We start from the raw sequence: 11,512 nt of genomic DNA on the forward strand, positions 1-11,512 counted from the left end.
GTTGCGCGAGGTGCAGTTCCTTGGTCACCTCGTCAACCAAAAGGGAATTTTGGTAGATCCGGCCAAGATAGAGGCCGTGATGCAGTGGGAGGTCCCGAAGTCTCCATCTGAGATTCGGAGCTTCCTAGGGTTGGCAGGGTATTATCGGAGATTTATTCAGGATTTCTCCAAGATAGCAGTGCCGCTCACCCGACTGACCAAGAAGTCAGTGGTATTTCGTTGGGGTCCAGAGCAGCAGCAGCGTTCGAGACCCTCAGGCAGAGGTTGTGCGAGGCTCCGATCCTTACCTTGCCAGAGGGAGTAGAGGACTTCGTAGTCTATTGTGATGCCTCGATCACAGGTATGGGAGCAGTTTTGATGCAGCGAGGCCATGTGATAGCTTATGCCTCGAGACAGTTGAAGCCTCACGAGGCTAACTATCCTACCCATGATTTGGAGCTGGGGGCAGTTGTGTTTGCCCTCAAGATTTGGAGGCATTACCTCTATGGGGTCCGTTGTACTATTTACACGGATCACAAGAGTTTGAGGTACCTTATGGATCAGCCGAGTCTGAACATGAGGCAGAGGAGGTGGTTGGATGTGCTAAAGGATTACGACTGTGAGATCTTATATCATCCAGGGAAGGCCAACGTGGTGGCCGATGCCTTGAGCCGCAAAGTGTCGGCGACCCCTATCAGAGATCTATGTTTGAGGATGACAGTGATCACTACGTTGTTGGAGCGGATCAAGGAGGCTCAGGTGGAGGGCCTCAAGGAGGAGAGACAGAAGTGTGAGAGGATCGTGGGCCGAGTAGCCTCGTTTGATTATGATAGTCGTGGTTTGTTGACGCTTCACGGGAGAGTGTGGGCACCATACTGGGGTGGAGTACGGCAAGTGTTGATGGATGAGGCTCATAAGTCTCGGTTTTCTATCCACCCAGGGACGACGAAGATGTATCGGGATCTTCGACCTGATTATTGGTGACCCTGCATGAAGCGGGACGTCGCCTGGTATGTTGAGAGATGCCTGACCTGCCGGAAGGTCAAGGCGGAGCACCAGAGGCCTCACGGCAAGATGCAGCCGCTAGACATTCCCGTGTGGAAATGGGAGGACATCACCATGGATTTTGTCACCAAGCTCCCCAGGACCGCACGTGGAGTGGATTCGATATGGGTAGTAGTGGATCGGTTGACGAAGAGTGCCCATTTTATCCCGATCCAGGAGAGTATATCGGCGGAGAAGTTAGCCGATATCTATGTACGAGAGATTGTGGCACGTCATGGAGTGCCGGTATCGGTGGTGTCAGACCGAGATGTCTGTTTCACATCCAGATTCTGGAAGCGGTTTCACGACGAGATGGGTACTCGTCTCCATTTCAGCACCGCTTTCCACCCTCAGACAGACGGGCAGAGCGAGAGGACGATTCAGACTCTCGAGGACATGCTTAGGGCATGTGTTCTAGATTTCGGTGGCAGTTGGGATACGTATCTTCCGTTAGCGGAATTCTCGTATAACAACAGTTATCATGCGAGCATTGATCGACCTCCCTTTGAGATGCTGTATGGGAGGAAGTGTAGGACCCCGATTTGTTGGGGCGAGGTCGGTCAGCGGGTCATCGGGAGCACGGAAGTGGTGCTCAAGACGACTGAGTTGATCCAGCAGGTCCGTAGTAGATTGCAGACTGCTCAGAGTCGGCAGAAGAGCTACGCCGATAGGAGGCGTTCGGACTTGGAGTTCCAGGTGGGGGATATGGTCCTTCTGAAGGTCTCACCTTGGAAGGGTGTCATCAGGTTCCGGAAGAGGGGCAAGTTGGGCCCCAGATTTATTGGTCCTTTCAGGGTTTCGGCCCGGGTGGGTCGGGTTGCTTATCGGTTAGATCTTCCTGAGGAGCTTAGTCAGATCCACAACACTTTCCATGTGTCTCAGTTGAGGAAGTGTTTGGTGGATGAGTCAGCAGTCGTTCCCCTAGAGGATATTCAGGTTGATAGCAGCCTGAATTATATTGAGAGACCGGTCGCGATTCTGGACCGTAAGACCAAGACCTTGAGGAACAAGGAAATTCAGTTAGTAAAGGTGCAGTGGCAGCACCGGAAGGGGTCTGAGTGGACGTGGGAGGCTGAGGAGGAGATGAGGGAGCACTACCCAGAGATATTTGCAGATTCAGCGGTAGCAGACTTCGAGGACGAAGTCTAAGATAAGTGGGGGAGAATTGTAACGACCCGTCTCCGGTATGATATTTCCTTGGTATTTATTTTGGAAGTTTTGCAAGAGGGACTCGGCGAGTTCATAGCCTGACTCGCCGAGTAGGGTCGGGATTTCGAGCACGTGTTAGCTGGCGACTCGGCGAGTCTGTCCGTCTGGGAGAAACCCTAAATCCCCGGGTTGCCCACTATTTAAGCCACCTTATAGCCCCCAATCTCGCCTCCTTCACCCTCAAAAGCTGTGAGAAAACCCTAATTCGTTCTTGAGTGATTCTAAGTGATTTTGTGTGCTATTGTGAAGGCTTGAAGAAGGAGAAGAAGAAAGGAGCAAGGAGAAGGAGTTCAGAGCAGAGATTCAAGGGAAAGCAAAAGCTATTTGAGGTATTCTTCCGTTTTCCCTCTCTTTTATGCCTTAAAACCCTTTCTAGATCTTGATAATGCTTTTCTCAAAGCTTTATGTTGTTATGGAAGATCTCTTATGCCGAGATAACCTTAGATCTGTTCATTTAGGAGTTGTAGAGCCCAGATCTATTGCCTTTATGGAGCTATTTTGCATATTAACCCTAGATCTACCCCTTTTAAGCATCTTTTAGCCTTTATTCCCTTGTTCATGCGTTTGTACACGTAAAGTTGGAAACTTTACGTGGTAAATCAGCTTATTGGACTCAGATCTATCATTTGTATGTATTAGATTCGAGCAGAATCGAATGTAGAATAGTTGCATGGCGGTGACTCGGCGAGTCCCCGATTTCTTCCTTTTTGAGCGGTGTCGAGTGGGACCAGTGAGTAGTGGAGTGGACTCAGCGAGTTTGAGGGTAGACTCAGTAATGGAGGGACTCGGCGAGTTGTTCATACAACTCGGCGAGTCCAAGGCAATCTTCTTAAGCTCAAGAACAACTCGTCGAGCTGTTCATATGACTCGGCGAGTCGGATGAAGATTGTCTGAGTGCTTGGATCGAATGAGTACTCGTCGAGTCGATGCCATACTCGACGAGTAGCAGCGAGTAGGGTCGAGGAGTGAGAATAGGGACTCGGCGAGTTGGCGGCCCAACTCGGCGAGTCAGGTCAACTGTGGGTTGACTTTGACCGAGAGTTGACTTTGTCTGAGAGTTGACTTTGACCAAGGGTAAAAGAGTCATTTTACCCAGTGCAGTGTTTAGTATTTGATTGAGTGTGTTTATGGACTTGTAGCCGGGGAAGTACCGGAGCAGCAGCAGTTAGTCCTCAGAGCTATTCACTCAGCAGCCAGTTCACGAGGTGAGTTCCCTTTCAGTAAGAACTGGTCTAAGGCCACAACGCCGACCCGTTTAACTAGCAGTAGTATCCGGATTGTTATCCGATGCAGTAGTTAGCACGTTTGATGCCTTCGTGGCTCAGACAGGATTATGTGTGTTCATGTTAAGTGATACGTTTATGTTATGATCAGTCAGCTTCGGATTTTGGCCCGATGTCAGCTTCGAACTTCGGTTCGATGTAGGGGACAAGGTCCCAGTCAGCTTCGGACTTCGGTCTGATGTCAGCTTCGAACTTCGGTTCGATGTAGGGGACACGGTCCCAGTCAGCTTCGGACTTTGGTCCGATGTCAGCTTCGAACTTCGGTTCGATGTAGGGGACACGGTCCCAGTCAGCTTCGGACTTCGGTCCGATGTCAGCTTCGGTCACCGGTCCGATGTAGGGGACAAGGTCCCAGTCAGTCAGCTTCGGACTCCGGTCCGATGTAGGGGACAGGGTCCCAGTCAGTCAGCTTCGGACTTCGGTCCGATGGAGGGGGCAAGGCCCCAGTATGTGCTTGATATATTATTGTATGGTATGTGGTAATTTGGGGGAGCTCACTAAGCTTCGTGCTTACAGTTTCAGTTTTGGTTTCAGGTACTTCCGCCAGTAGAGGGAAGAGCTCGGGATGATGGCATCGCACACACCACAGCTTCAGCTTTTATCCTGGGAGTCGATTTAGTTCTTGATATTTATATGACATGGATATGAAACAATTTTCCGCACAGTGTTTTATTATTATTTTGAGATACATCATGTATGGTTTTATGATATGACACTCAGATTATGGTTTTTGGTTATGTTGAAAAATGAAATTTTTGGGTCGTATTTTTGAGTCATTTCATCAAAGGTTTAATCTGCTGGTGGGGTCTACTTTGTCCCTACTTTCAATGGGCTTTTTGAACCATGGTAGCGTGAAGATGCTTGAGGAGTTATTATTGGGATTACTCGGTTTACAAATAAATGTCATATCGCTCGAGTTGTTCTTGAAAGTATGTGTTTTCAGGTGAAAGATGTGTTAGGTTCGATGCGTAAAGATGTAGGTCGCAGAAATGAGGGGAGGAATGAAAAAGGGGAGTTTTCTCTTAGGGTTGATGGTGGGGCCACTATTAACACCATGCTTATGCAGTTTCAGGTATATTTTTTGGGTAAAAAAAGTAAAGCATATTGGTCATAAATACATTTTTTGTAATGGGATATACGAGTCGTGAGGCTGAGTGACATAGAGACAACTGCACTTGGAGCAACTTATGCAATTGGTTTAGTGGTTGGAGTTTGGAGTGAAAAAGATGTATTTTTAAATGAGGAAAGAATGAAGAAAGATATGACTTTTAGTCATGTGTTGAGTGAGGAATTGAGGAAGAAGAAAATGGATTCTTGGATTAAAGTTGTGGAAAGAACTTTTGACTTGGCTGATTTGTCTCTTTAGTACAATATTATTACCATTAGTTTCTCTCTTATTATTCAAGTAAATATAGTTGGAGATTGGTCTTCATACGTACATATGTTGGTAAATATAACCCAATAAGAATCAAGTATTCAAAATTTGAGGATGCAACAAAAAGTTTCACTGCAGTTCTTGGAGTCAAGAGTGATAAAGAGGAGCTTTGTAAAAGGCTCCATGTCCAGATGAAAAATAAGATGTTGGTTTGATTTTTCGCGAGTGTATGGTAATTCTTTACGATTAATGGTGAATGCAAATTAGATTGGTAAAAGACGCGGTTGATGATTCTTTTTCCTATGAAACTTGTATTTTGAAGTATTCTATAAAGACATTGCTCTTTTTATAATTTACTCATTCAAATTGCACCAAATAGTAATGTACACACAACATGTTTTAAATTTTTACCTTATAATAGCAACTTAGTTATAGTTTTACAACCTATAGCAAAAGTTAACCTGAAAAATCGGTAAGCAGTAACAAATCTACTTTTTAATTTCTTTCTTTTTATATTTTTTTTGCTTATGAGTAATTACTAATATCAAGTTATCAACTAATCATTATGAATCAAAGAAATGTTTAAGCGGGATAATCTCAATCAAACTTGTAATAATCATATAGCTTCAACCAATGCTAGGAATTTGCAAATTTGTATGCTCAATAAGAACAATATTATATCAAAGAAGAATGGTTTGCAAATTTGTGCCTATTGATGTTCGTTGATCTTATTTAAAATGAACTACATGTATATATTTGTGTAAAATTGTTTTAATTAGTGTAATTTTATTGGTTTTTGATGGACTATGCGAATACAAAATATTAATGTTCAATTACCTTACATATCATGTATCTCAATCACATTGACGAAAACTGAACCGAGTTTCTTGAAGAGATAGATCGGATAGTGGAACTAGAGTTGAGTAAGACCGAGAATGATTACCTTACATATCATATATACTTACTGTGTTAAGAAAAACTTAATAATAATCACAACTTTTATCCAACATCAAGTGCTCTTTTTTAAATTTCTGTGTCTCAAAGATCCTATAAACATTAAATATGTACACTCAAAGGTGCAACTGCCATTTTAGCACCTTAAGTAAAATCAAATTGGTGTTCAAAAAATGTTTACTATGAATTTAGGCATTAACTGCAGCTTTTCGGTGTGCATATGTATTCTCATATACATACATATCTATCATATACACTGTTGTCATCTACTCTACATACAGTTTTCATGCACATACTTAACTGTCATATACATACTTATCATACAAACATACATATACATACATACATACATACCTATTTCAATTTTGATGGAGGAAAGTTGATCAAGGTAGAAGTTAAGTCATAAAATTTACTATCTTATTATTGGAAAAATCAAGATTTCTATATCAACATTTTTTTGCAAACATGGAGTGGATGTGGCTTTAAATAGCAAAAACATGACAACGGAGGAATAATCATTTCCTTCAGTCTATCCATTTAATTCCATCCGACCGACCAACCAACCAACCAAACACACATTCTTGATACATTATTACATACAATGAGCATTTTTAAGAAGAGAAACCTAAACTTGACACTGACTAAAACAAACTACAAGCTGGATATCAATCGTCATCATCAGAACTATCATCACTACTGTACTCAGTATCACTATCATCATCAATATCAAGTTGCACATATTGAACCTGTATCGGTTGTGGTCCCTTACCAAACCCAGGAACATGAACCGGTTGTTGTTGCTCCTCCATCCTAGGAGCAACAACAACCGAATCCAAAGATGGCAAAGCCACCGGGTCCCCCGGCTTCCATCCAGCCGGCGGAAGAATCGGTAGATCCGTCGGTAACTGCACCGGCTTCCACCCAGAGGGCACCACAATATTCGTAGGAAGCATATCCTTAATCGCCATATTCCCAACCAAATTACTCCCCAACACATTTTCAGCCAAGGGCTCAATCATAAATTTCTCCTTATCGGATTTCGGTAATCCCACGTCCATGTCAACAAATAAGTACAACTGAGAAGCACGCATCTACTCCTCCTGAGGGGCGGGGGGCTGTCCCAACCCCAAACTCAGGCGGAGCAAACATTGTGTAACTTATTCTATGCGTGTACGATAAAATATCGTTCAAGTTTAAATGTGTGGCAACCGTTGTTGTATTTGAATCCTCTTCACTTTCTTCAACTTTTGATCTTTTTAAACGGCGATAATCGGAATAATCATCAACTAACATGTCGAGAACACGTTCGGATTCTTTAATTTTGTTAGCAAACGCGAGAATTGCGGAATCTTTGGATCGGATTTCGCGGGTTATTTTTTGTTTGGCATCTTGGAGGTCGAGGATTTCTTGGAGTTCGTTACGGATTCGAAGAGTTGGGATTGGAGGGTTGTAAAGAGGGAGATGATTTCTTTTGTGGTGGTGGGAATGGAATCGGTTGGAGCTTGGGTTTGGGTGGAAAGGAATGTAGGAAATGAGCCACAGAATGTGGTAAGCCATTGGGTTTGGTTTGGGGAGACATCGAAGAGTTTTGTTGGGAGGGATGACATTCTTAAGAGGATTGATTAAGCTTTTTGTAGTGGTGGAAGGAGGGGGAGGAGGGTTAGGGAGGTGGGGGTTGTTTGTAGATTTGGGTGGAGGTTAGGTGGGTGTGATTGTGGGATTTGTGAGGTGAATTTTGGAGGGGTTGGGGTTTGTAAAGATGGTGAATTAGGGTTTGGGAGGCCTAGCCTAGCGGGAGATTGTATCATCTGGTGAGGTACGTTTTGTAGCATTTTTTGTCACACCCCGAAACCGACGGCAGAAACATTTTGGGGCGAAGGACGTCATGCGTAGTATCACAACCATTGTACATAGTAAGCATAGTAAACACAACCATTACATTACATATGAATATTTACATTTGTTTGAAAGTGGAGAAATACATAATTTATATATACATCAGTATAACAAAAGTATAGACGAGACTTCTATAAGCACCGTCTTCTCCAAAAGTAAGCGAGATACCTGTCTAACGAGAACCTGAGAATACAAGCAGTTTTAAAAATATCAACATAAAGCTGGTGAGTTCATAAGAAGTTGAGTTCTGGTAAAAGAAAAACGTTCCTTTGGTTTCACGAAAAGTTGTTATCCAAGAAAATCCCATATTTTCTTATAAAAGAAGTTGGTTATTCATTTGTTAAACAACCCGTTTAAGAAAAGTTAAGTTATTCCAGGAAAAACCCATATTTTCCTTAAAAGTCAATGTTTGGTTATCGATCCGGAAATGAAATGTACAAGTATCTACCATACTTGTATCGTTAGGTGAAGTTTCCTTGAAAGCTAGGTTAATCTTCATAAAGTACATTAGTTTTAACACATATATAAAACTAATAAGTAGGTAGTGAACCAATTCCTAAGGGTATTGTTGATACCCTCTAGTAATCAAAACAGTTATTACTTTGAGGTTCGTTCACTAGATTCATTATTACTAAAAGTAAATTTCCATTATCTAAGTTGCGAGTTCTATAACCATACAATAAACTAGATATGGCTCGTAATGGGGGCCAATATCATTTTATGACTTTGTCACCCGTAGATCTGTCGGTCCCACTGTAGCTAGCAGCAAGGTGCGGGGTAGTCAGTCCCGTATAGATCTATACACACAAGTCACGTTCTCCCTCCAGGAGATTCTGGTTACAGGGTCGGTCCTCCACTCTCGTATCTATGGGGAGCGTTACTGAGGACTTGTCTCCAATCTTAAGAATAACGAATTTACAAGTAATGATATGGAAAATCCCGTTTTATGATTGGCGTGAATCCTTTGTAAATTATGAAATATAACATAAAATATAACCTTTTATGATGAGATTCACAAGTTCCTTTGTTTTGGATTTGAAAATTAACTCTACAAGTTAGTTTCTTATTCGATTAATTAAACGGTTTTCTTTGTTAAAAACATGCTGAACATGTAAACATTTCATATGAAATAATAAGTTTTGAGTACAAGTTCCCTTGTACTTTTGCTTGTATCCCCCCCCCCCCCCTGAAAACATGAAAAACTCGAAAAAAGTAGGGGTATGAACTCACATGACGTGAGTGTGCCGGGTTTGGACGCTAGATGTCAATTTAGGACTTGAACACACGCGAGGGTCCTATGTAACATGAAGTGATACATAATTGTATCTAATTAGTCATTAAACCACTAATTAAGCAAGTAAATACACTCTAATGCAAGGAAACACTTTATTTCAAGTGTTAGGAATGATACGGGTTGCATCTAAGGAGTGTATGGTCTTGTTAAGGAGTTTACTCTTCAAGTGTAAGACCCTTAGGGGTGTTTACAGTTTCAAGACCATATCCCCATGAGTTTACGGCTGTAAACTCATGTGAGTGGTGTTATTGGGTGCTCAAAGGTCTTATGCTTCACAAAGAAAGGTCCTAGTGTTGGATCAAAGGTCATGGAAGTGTTTGGGGCTTGAAATGGACCCTTTATGGAGTTTACGGTTTCTGAACCACTCCTTGGGGAGTTTACGGTCGTAAACACATGAGTTTACGACCATAAACTCATGTTTGTCCATTTTCATGTGTTTTGGTGGTTGTAGGTTAAGCATGCAAAGTTCTAGACCCAAATATAAGCCATACAAGGTGTTAAGGGCACTTAAACACCCTTTGGAGGTGTTTACGGTTTTGGGAGATCCCCAAACTGTAAACTCATGTTTACCCCCTTTAATTCATGTTTTGGGGTTCCTAGATCATTCATGCAAGTTTCTAGGTCATAAGCCAAGCATTGGAAAGGTTTTGGAGGGGTTTTGGGGCATAACCCCCCCCCCCCCCCCCCCCCCCCTTTTTAGGGTGTTTACGGTTTTGGGATGTTCCCAAACCGTAAACACATGTTCTTGGTGTTTTTGGATGATTAAACCACGGATTTGCAAGTATGTTAGGCTAAACAACAAGCTAGGAAGGTTAACTTACAATTGTGAAGCTTGAAGGGGCGTTTCTAGATCAATCCCAAGTTGTAGAGAGAGAGTAGAGAGAGAAAGCTCTAAGGTGGGTGAAAAAGGTTCAAATGGTGACCAGTCAACCCTTATATAGGGTTGAGTTCACGGCTAGGTGGGGATCCACCCAATCCCGATATTAAACGGAGTTTAAGATTGTACCCGATTAAATGGTCGTAACCCGACTTAGTCGTGAACTAGAATTTTTTCCGAAAGAATTCGAGGGTATTTCACGTGATTTTATTGCTTTCAGATGCATTTGAAAAATACAACAATAACCCAATGAATTTACTTAACTCAAAAGTTAACGGAAAATTTTTTATAAAAATAAATTTTATTAACGGAAGTGGGTTACATTGACGAAATAAATTTCGGGTTGTCACATTTTTAGACTTTCTTTATGAATATGTTTCTTATAAAACCAACACAAAAAAATACAAGGTTTAAAATCAGATAATAATGCAGTCTACAACTCTACATAATATGAATCGGTCCATTCAACCATGATGTGATTTCAGGAAATCATCATGGAGTTAAAGAAGTCATGTTTGATAAACCAATTGACCAGATTGTTTTCAGCAGTGCCACACAAAAGCATCATACACATTCATGGGGATATTAGCAAGAAAATTCATGTATTTTGTACAACATAATTCGATATCCCAATTCCCACAGTAACTGGAAGGATCTGGAGGGGCAGATACGTTGGTTGCAGAAAGAATATGATCAAATTGGGGATTACGTGTAGGGCTTTTGGACGTCAGAGTGGTAGTAATTGTAATATGAAACATGAATGCCAAATTCATTTGAACAGTCCCTAACCCTAAACCTAACTCGATTAACAAAAGGGAGATGAAAGGGGGCGTCGCCGGAGACGGTGTTGTGCGTTCGCGCAACGCCACCAATAATGGGACTGAACGAGGGTTTATTGGATGTGGGAGTTAATTCCAAATCACAGTTTAATCATAAATCAAAAAATACATTGTTTATCATAATTCAAAAGTCAGATTTCTAAAACAATAACGGACATAGAAATATAAATCACAATCAGATTTAGGGTTTCTGAAAATTTTGAATCAAGAGCTTGTTATAAAACACCCAACAAGAGATACTAGATAGAGAGAGAGGAGGAAATCTGGAGAGAGACATACCGACGTGAGGGGTGGAGCAACGGCCGACGGGAAGGGATGGAGCGACCGGTGAAGGGAGTCGGGAGGTGTGCGTACTGAGTCAGTGCGGGGTGTTGTTATTCACTAATTCACACCTAAATGAGGTCAAAACCAGCTTTGAAAGTCGATACCACATTCAAAACAGCTTTTTTACTTTGTATGCGCATTAGAACCAGCGATGACCATCGGAATTGGGTATTGCTTTTGAAATCGGAACTGCAAGTTCTAGAATTGACACCGACTTAAGCGGTTCCGATTCCGGTTCTTAAAGTAATGGAACCGTTTTAATCGGTTTCGGTTCTCATTTTTTTGGAACCGGTACCCGTTGGGTATCCGCCGGAACCTATATATATATATATATATATATATATATATATATATATATATACACACACACACACTAGCCATTTACCAGTACCAAGGGACAAGTGCGAATATTTTTTATTCAAAAATTAGTTTCTAGAG

General features: G+C 42.0%; 2 pseudogenes; one reads left to right on the forward strand and one right to left on the reverse strand.

The window, feature by feature from the left end:
• LOC111899244 (glycerol kinase-like) overlaps positions 1–4,881 on the forward strand; it is a 61,936-nt pseudogene extending 57,055 nt beyond the window's left edge.
• Positions 4,882–6,371: 1,490 nt separating this feature from the next.
• Positions 6,372–11,264, reverse strand: LOC111918520 (mediator of RNA polymerase II transcription subunit 4-like; annotated as a pseudogene).
• Between the last annotated feature and the right edge of the window lie 248 nt (positions 11,265–11,512).

This window comes from Lactuca sativa, chromosome 8 (genome assembly GCF_002870075.4).
Source record: "Lactuca sativa cultivar Salinas chromosome 8, Lsat_Salinas_v11, whole genome shotgun sequence".
NCBI classification, from domain to species: domain Eukaryota; kingdom Viridiplantae; phylum Streptophyta; class Magnoliopsida; order Asterales; family Asteraceae; genus Lactuca; species Lactuca sativa.